Below are 7,193 nucleotides of genomic sequence, written 5' to 3' on the forward strand. Positions count from 1 at the left end.
TTTTTTTTTTAATATCTTGCATCCTATCACCTTGCTTACTTGCTCTACTGAGTCTAACAGGTATTTTTGGCCAAGTCTCTGGGGGTTTCTGCATACACTATCATATTGTCTGCATATAGTGACAGTTGTATTACCTCTTTGCCAATCTGGATACCTCTTCTTTCCTTCTCTTGTTGTATTGCCCTAGCAAGCACTTCCAATACAACACTGAAGAGAAGTGTGAAAGTGGGCATCCTTATTTCAGAAGGTTCTCAGAGAACATAAATCGAATGGGAGGGGATTGACTATGTCTTTGTTGCTGGTAGAGTTGAAGCACATGCCTTCGTACCAGCAGTATAACTCCTTACCACTTGGCACCAAAGCTCCCCAAGCATACATACCTAAATATATATCATTGTTGTGTACCGTTGAGTCAGAACTGACCCAAAGCTGACCCTCCAGAGGGTTTCCAGAGGCAGTTAACACATGGGATAGGATTGATTGTCTTTCCTTCTCCAGTGGAGCAGCTAGTGGGTTAGAACCATGTGCCTTCAGGATCACAGTCAGCTTTTTGCCACTAGGCCACCAGAACATACACATACATATATTTGTTGTTGTTGTTGGTATGTGCCATCGAGTCACTTGAGACTCATAGTGACCCTGTGTACAACAGCTCTGAACCCTGCTCTATCCCGAGCCAACCTTATCTCTGACAAACCTACATCTATTACCTGAGTCACTGAGTCAATCCATCTCTTCCAAGATCTTCCTCTCCTGTGCTGTTCCTCCACCCTCCAAAGCATGATGTTCCTCTTCAAGGACTGATTCGTCCTTGCAACATGCCCAAAAAAGACAAAGCTTTATAATCCTTGCCTCCAGGGAACAGCCTGGTTTCATCCTCTCTAGGACAAATCTGTTTGTTCTCCTAGCAGTCCATGGTAGCACCACAGCTAAAAGATATTGATTGTCCTTCTGTCATCCCTGGTCACTGTCCAGCTTCCTCATAAAAAGCAAGTAATTGTGAAAGGCATGGCCTGTATCAGGTGTACTTTAGTCTCCAGACTGACATTGTTGCTCTTCAGTACTCTGAAGAGGTCTCTTACAGCAGATTTGCCAAATGCAATTAATCTTTTGATTTCCTGTCTGGTAGTACCAAGAGTGTTGATTGTGGAGCCAAGCAAACTGAAGCTGTTAACAATCTCAGTTTCTTCAGTGTCTATCATGATGCTGCCAATGGACCCAGTGGTAAGAATCTTTGTTTTCTTGATGTTGAGCTTCAATGCATATTTAAGGATGCAGTCCTTGACCTTCTAAAGGAAGCACTTCAGGTCCTCTCAGTTTCAGCAAGCAAGGTTGTGCCGTCTGCATAATACAGGTGACTGATGAATCTTCCTCCAATCCTGATGCCACATTCCTTCTCATAGAACCCAGCATGTGTGTGTGTGTGTGTGTGTGTGTGTGTGTGTGTGTGTGTGTATAAATGTATATATATGTGTATATATGTGTGTATATATATTTATTATCTTGGAGAGGATTAAACCAAGCTACTCCTTGGAGGCAAGGATTCTGGGGCTTCGTCTGACATACTTTGGACATGTTACAAGGAGGGACAGGTCCTTGGAGAGGGACATCATGCTTGGGAGGGTTGAGGGACCACGCAGGAGGGGAAGACCCTCTATGAGATGGATTGATTCGGTGACTGGGGTAATCGGGATGGGTGTGTCAGAGGCGGTGCGTTTGGCGCAGGACAGAGCAGGGTTTAGGGCTGTTGTGCATAGGGTCGCTATGAGTCGGAAACGACTCGACGGCACATAACAACAACAACAACATATATATATTTATTGTTGTTATATGCCATTTAGTAGCCTACAACTCATAGAAATCCTATTATTGTTGTCTTTCAGTCAAGCATGACTCTTAGTGAACCTATGAACAAAAAGCCTGAAGCTTTTCTATAACTATCAACATTTATCAAAGTTCATAGAGTTTCCGGAGGCATGTTGTTTAGGAACTGGATGTCACTCCTTGTTCCAAGCCTGTCTTTAACTGGGAGTTCCACCAAACACTGTCCACCATGGGTAACTGTTATGGCATTTGATACCCCAATGGCACAAAGTTCAGCATCACAGCAACCCCAGGTAACCTCAGTACTGACAGAAGGGTGCTGTATGTACAATAATAACACTGAACCTTGCCCAATCATGAGGCAGTCTCACTGCTCTGACACATCTACTCTCATTACCCAGTTACTGTATCAATCCATCTCATCTGAGGCCTTCCTTTCCTGCACTATCCCTCCACCCTCCAAGCACAATGTCCTTCTCCAAGGACTAACCCCTCCTGGCCAGGTGCCCAAAGTATTTGATATGAAGCTTCAAGATTCTTGCCTCCGGGGAGTACCTTGGTTTCACCCTCTCCAGAACAGACCTATTTGTTCTCTTGGGTGTCCATGTTGAATACTCTTCTCTAGCACCACAATTCAAAGGCATCAATTCTTCTTGTCATCCTTTCTGATGCATATCAAGTAATTGTGAAGACCATGGCCTGAATCTTGGCACTTCTTAGTCTCTAGACTGACATCATTGCTCTTTAGCAGTTTGGAGAGGTTTCTGACAGCAGAATTTTCTAATGCAATTTATCTTTTGTTTTCCTGACTACTCGATCCAAGAATGTTGATTGCACACCCTAGCAGACTGAAATTGTTAACAATCTCGATCTCTTCTCCATCTATCACAGTGCTGCCAATTGGCCCAGTGGTGAGAATCTCTGTCTTCTTGATGTTAAACTTCAGTCCATATTCAAGACTACAAAGACCCTCTGCATCAAATGCTTGAGGTCCTCCACATTTGTATGAAACAAAGTGTTATGTTTATAATGCAGGTAAGTTGTTGATGAGTCTTCCTTCAATCCTGTTGCCACAGACGTCCTCATAAAGTGCAGCCTCCTGAATGATCTGTTCCACATATATATGGAAAAGGTGTGGAGACAGGACACATCTCTGATGCATTTCTTTCCTGATTATGAACCATACATTGTTTCCTTGTTCTGTTCTGAAGATTGCTTCCTGGTCCAAGTGTAGGTTTCATATGAGCAATCAAGTGTTCTAGGATTCCTATTCTTCTCAAGGTTAGCCACAATTTGTTGTGATCCACACAGTCAAATGCCTTTGCATAGTCAATGAAACACATATAAACATTCCTCTAGTACTCATTGTCCAATCATCCATGGTATTTCTCATTGTGTCCTATGCATCTGGATTTTGACAATGAACAAGGAACACTGAAGAAGACGCGATGCCTTTAATTGTGGTGTTGATGAAAAGCATTGAATATGGAATTCCACAAGAACACAAATCTGCCTTGGAGGAAGTGCGACCAGGGTGGTCCTTGGAGACAAGGACCGTGAAACTTTGTCTCATACATTGTGGGTGTGATTTGGGAGGGGCTGATCCTTGGGAAAGACATCATGCTGGGAAAAGTAGAGGTCCAGCATAAGAGAGGAACACCTTCAATGAGATGGACTGACACGATGGCAGAAACAATGGGCTTAAGTGTGTTGGAGATTGTGAGAATGGTGCAGGGCAGGGCAGAGTTTTGGCACATTATGGGATCAGTATGAGTCATGGTCAAATGTATAGCATCTACTAGTAACATATATGTATCTATATCTCTGCCTCATACACACATGCACAGCTCTATCTTTCTATCTACAATTTTATCACACCCACTATGTGGGTTTACTACTTTAGGGGAAGTAAAAGTGCAAAGAAAACATTACTAGTGAGAGAGAGAGAGAGATTGATTGACTTTAAGGCATTAACTTATGTAATTGAAGTAAAGGTAAGACCAGCAGGCTGGTTGGAAACTCCAGCAAGACTTATGTTTCAGTCCCCAGACAGAATTCTTTTTCCAGAAAACTTCAGTTGTTGCTCTTAGTCTCTCAACTAATTAGATAAGGCCCATCACTTTATTAATAGTCTTCATTCAAATTGATTATATTATTAATGATCATCACATTAAAAAAATCTTCTCAATGATATCTATCTCATTACTTAATTACATAATATAGCCTGGCAATATTGACGCACAGAATTCATACCAACTCAGGGTTAGGGTTTGTTCCCATTCCCAAACAAGGCAACTCAATAGAATGTGGAAACTATTAATATCATTACTATCATATGAAAATCAAATTTGGCTGAAGATTCTTTTAAAAACAGCCAGGACAACACATTGACAGGGAATTTCAAGAAATTAAAGTTGGATTCAGAGGAGGCTACGGAATAAGGGATATTATTGCCGATGTCAGATCGATCTTAGCTGAAAATAAAGAATGCCAGAAAGAAGGGGGGTTTTTTTGCATTTTATTGACTAATCAAAGGCATTTGCTTTTGTGAATGATAGCAAATTATAACTAGCATTGAGAAGAATGGGAATCTCAGGATACTTAATTATGCTCTTGAGAAACTTATACCTAGACTGAGAAGCAGTTGTCCAAACAGAACAAGGAAACACTGCATGGTTTAAAATCAGGAAAGGTATACATCCAGGTTGTAGTCTTTATCTATACCTACTCAATCTGATGATTCTCCCTCTAGCCATGATGCCACATTTTTCTTCATAAAAAATCTGCTTTATACACATGCTACAAGCTTGCTTACTGAAAGTGAAGAAGACTTAAAACATTTGCTTCAAAAGATCAAAGATGATAGCCTTCAATATGCATTACATCTTAACATCAAGAAATCAAACATCTTAACATCAAGAAATCAAAATTTTTCTCCACCAGTCCCACAGGATAGCTGGATAAATGATTAAAGTTTTTAATGATTTCATTTAACTAGGATCCAAAATCAAGGCCCATGGCGAAGAAATTAAAAGATGTATTACATTGAGAGAAGCTATTGTCAAGAGCCTCTCCAAAGTGCTAGATAGAGATCAAGGATGCCAATTTAAAGACTAAGGAGCACTTGATCCAAGATGATGTTGTTATGTGCCATCAAGTCACTTGCGATTCAGCAGCCCCTTTCTAAAGAAAGGTGACCCAACAGAGTGGGGAAATTACCTAACAATATCATTATTATCACACTCAAGCAAGGGTCTGCTGAAAATGATTCAAAAATGACTAGAACAGTACATCAACAGAGAACTGCCAGAAGTGCAGGCTGAGTTTAGAAGAGGTCATAGTACTTGGGAGATTATAGCTAATGTTAGATGGATCTTGGCTGAGAGCAGAGAGTACCAGAGGAATGTCTATCTGTTTCATTGACTATGCAAAGACATTTAACTGTGTGGATCACAACAAACTGTGGCTGACTCTGAGAAGAATAGGAATCTCAGAACACTTGATTGTGCTTATGCGAATATGTCCTGTACTTGGGCCAGAAGGCAGTCATCAGAACAGAGCAAGGAAACACTGCAATAGTTCAAAATTGGGAAGGGTGTATGTCAAGATGTGTCCTATCTCCATATCTTTTCAATCTATATGCAGAACAGATCTGGGAGGCTGGGCTCTATGAGAAGGAATGTGGCATCAGGATTGGAGGAAGAATCACCAATAACCTGTGTTGTGCAAATGACACAACACTGCTTGCAGAAACTGAGAGTACCTGAAGTGATTGCTGCAGAAGGTCAAGGACTGAGGCCTTAAAGATGGATTGAAGCTCAATATTAAGAAAACACAGATTCTCAGGACTGGGCCACTTGGCAACACCATTATGGATGGTGAAGAGATTGAGATTGTTAACAGCTTCAATTTGCTTGGCTCCACAATTAATGCTCTTAGTACCAGAAGCCAGAAAAGGAAAAGACAAATTGCGTTGGAAAAGTCTGCTATCAGGGACCTGTCCAGAGTATTAAAGAGCAACAATGTCAGTCTGGAGACTAAGGTGCACCTGATCCAGCCATAGTCTTTGTAATTACTTGCTGTGTGTCAGAAAGCTGGACAATGACTAGGGATGAAAGATGGAGAATTGATGCCTTTTAGCTGTTGTGCTGGAGAAGAGTATTGACTGCTAGGAGAACAAATAGGTTTGTCCTAGAGAGGGTGAAACCAGGCTGCTTCTCGGAGGCAAGGATTCTGAAACTTCATCTGACATACTTTGGACATGTTGCTAGAAGAGACCAGTCCTTGTAGAGGGAGATCATGCTTGGGAGGGTGGAGGGGACAGCACTGGAGAAGAATATACTTAACGAAGTGGATTGATTCAGTCACTAGGGTGGTGCGAGTAGGTGTGTCAGAGACAATAAGGTTGGCACAGGCTAGAACAGGGTATAGTCTTTTCAATGAACAACTATGGATCTGAAATTTGAACAATGACTAAGGATGACAGAAGAATTGACGCCTTTGAGTTACGGTGCTGGAGAAGAGTGTTGAATAGCTCATGGACTGCCAAAAGTACAAACAAGCGTGGTGTGGAGGAAGTGGAACAAGCATGCTCCGTAGAGACAAGGATGGTGAAACTTAATGTGACGTGACGGCCTGTTACCAGGAAGGGCCAGTCCTTAGAAAAAGGTATCATGAAGATTCTTCAACCACATGAATAGACACTGTGACCACCACAATGGGCTGAAGCATGGCCAAGATGAAGACTCAATGCCTTTGAATTGTAATGTTGAGAAAGAATGTTGAATATACCACGAGCGGTGAAAAGAATAAAAACAGTATGTTATAGAAGTGCAACCAAACTGATTCTCGGAGGTGAGGATGGTGGTGCTTCATCTCTCGCACTTTGTCCTTGTTGCCAGGAAGGATCATTTCTTGCATAAAAGACATCATGCTTGAAAAAGCAGAGGGTCAACGAAGGAGAGGAAGACTCCTCTCCCCGCCAACAAGGTGATTGACACAGTGACTGCAGCAATGAAGCAGAGAATGGTGCAGGACTGAGCCAGGCTTCCACCCAGTTTACAGAGGGTTGCTGCGGGTCAGAGCCCATCCAAAGCCACTTAACAACAACATCAGGCTTATAGAAGGAGATTGACATGCGTGTTTCCCACTTTCCTTCTGCTGAGTCTCTGATACACTTTGTGTTTTTCCATCATCCAAAAAGGTCCCACTTCTTAGCTACTTGATTTCCTTCAGACCTGCCCCAGCTCTTCTTGCACCAAAGAGGGAGGACTGTTTGTTCTGAAAGGAAAACACACAGGGCTGTGACATGAGCACAAATAATTGGCTAGATGACATTCTTAATAATAATTAAAAAAGACATGTTGATT

Source organism: Elephantulus edwardii, unplaced genomic scaffold, assembly GCF_000299155.1.
Source record: "Elephantulus edwardii isolate Elephantulus edwardi_28Jun2011 unplaced genomic scaffold, EleEdw1.0 scaffold00125, whole genome shotgun sequence".
NCBI lineage: Eukaryota > Metazoa > Chordata > Mammalia > Macroscelidea > Macroscelididae > Elephantulus > Elephantulus edwardii.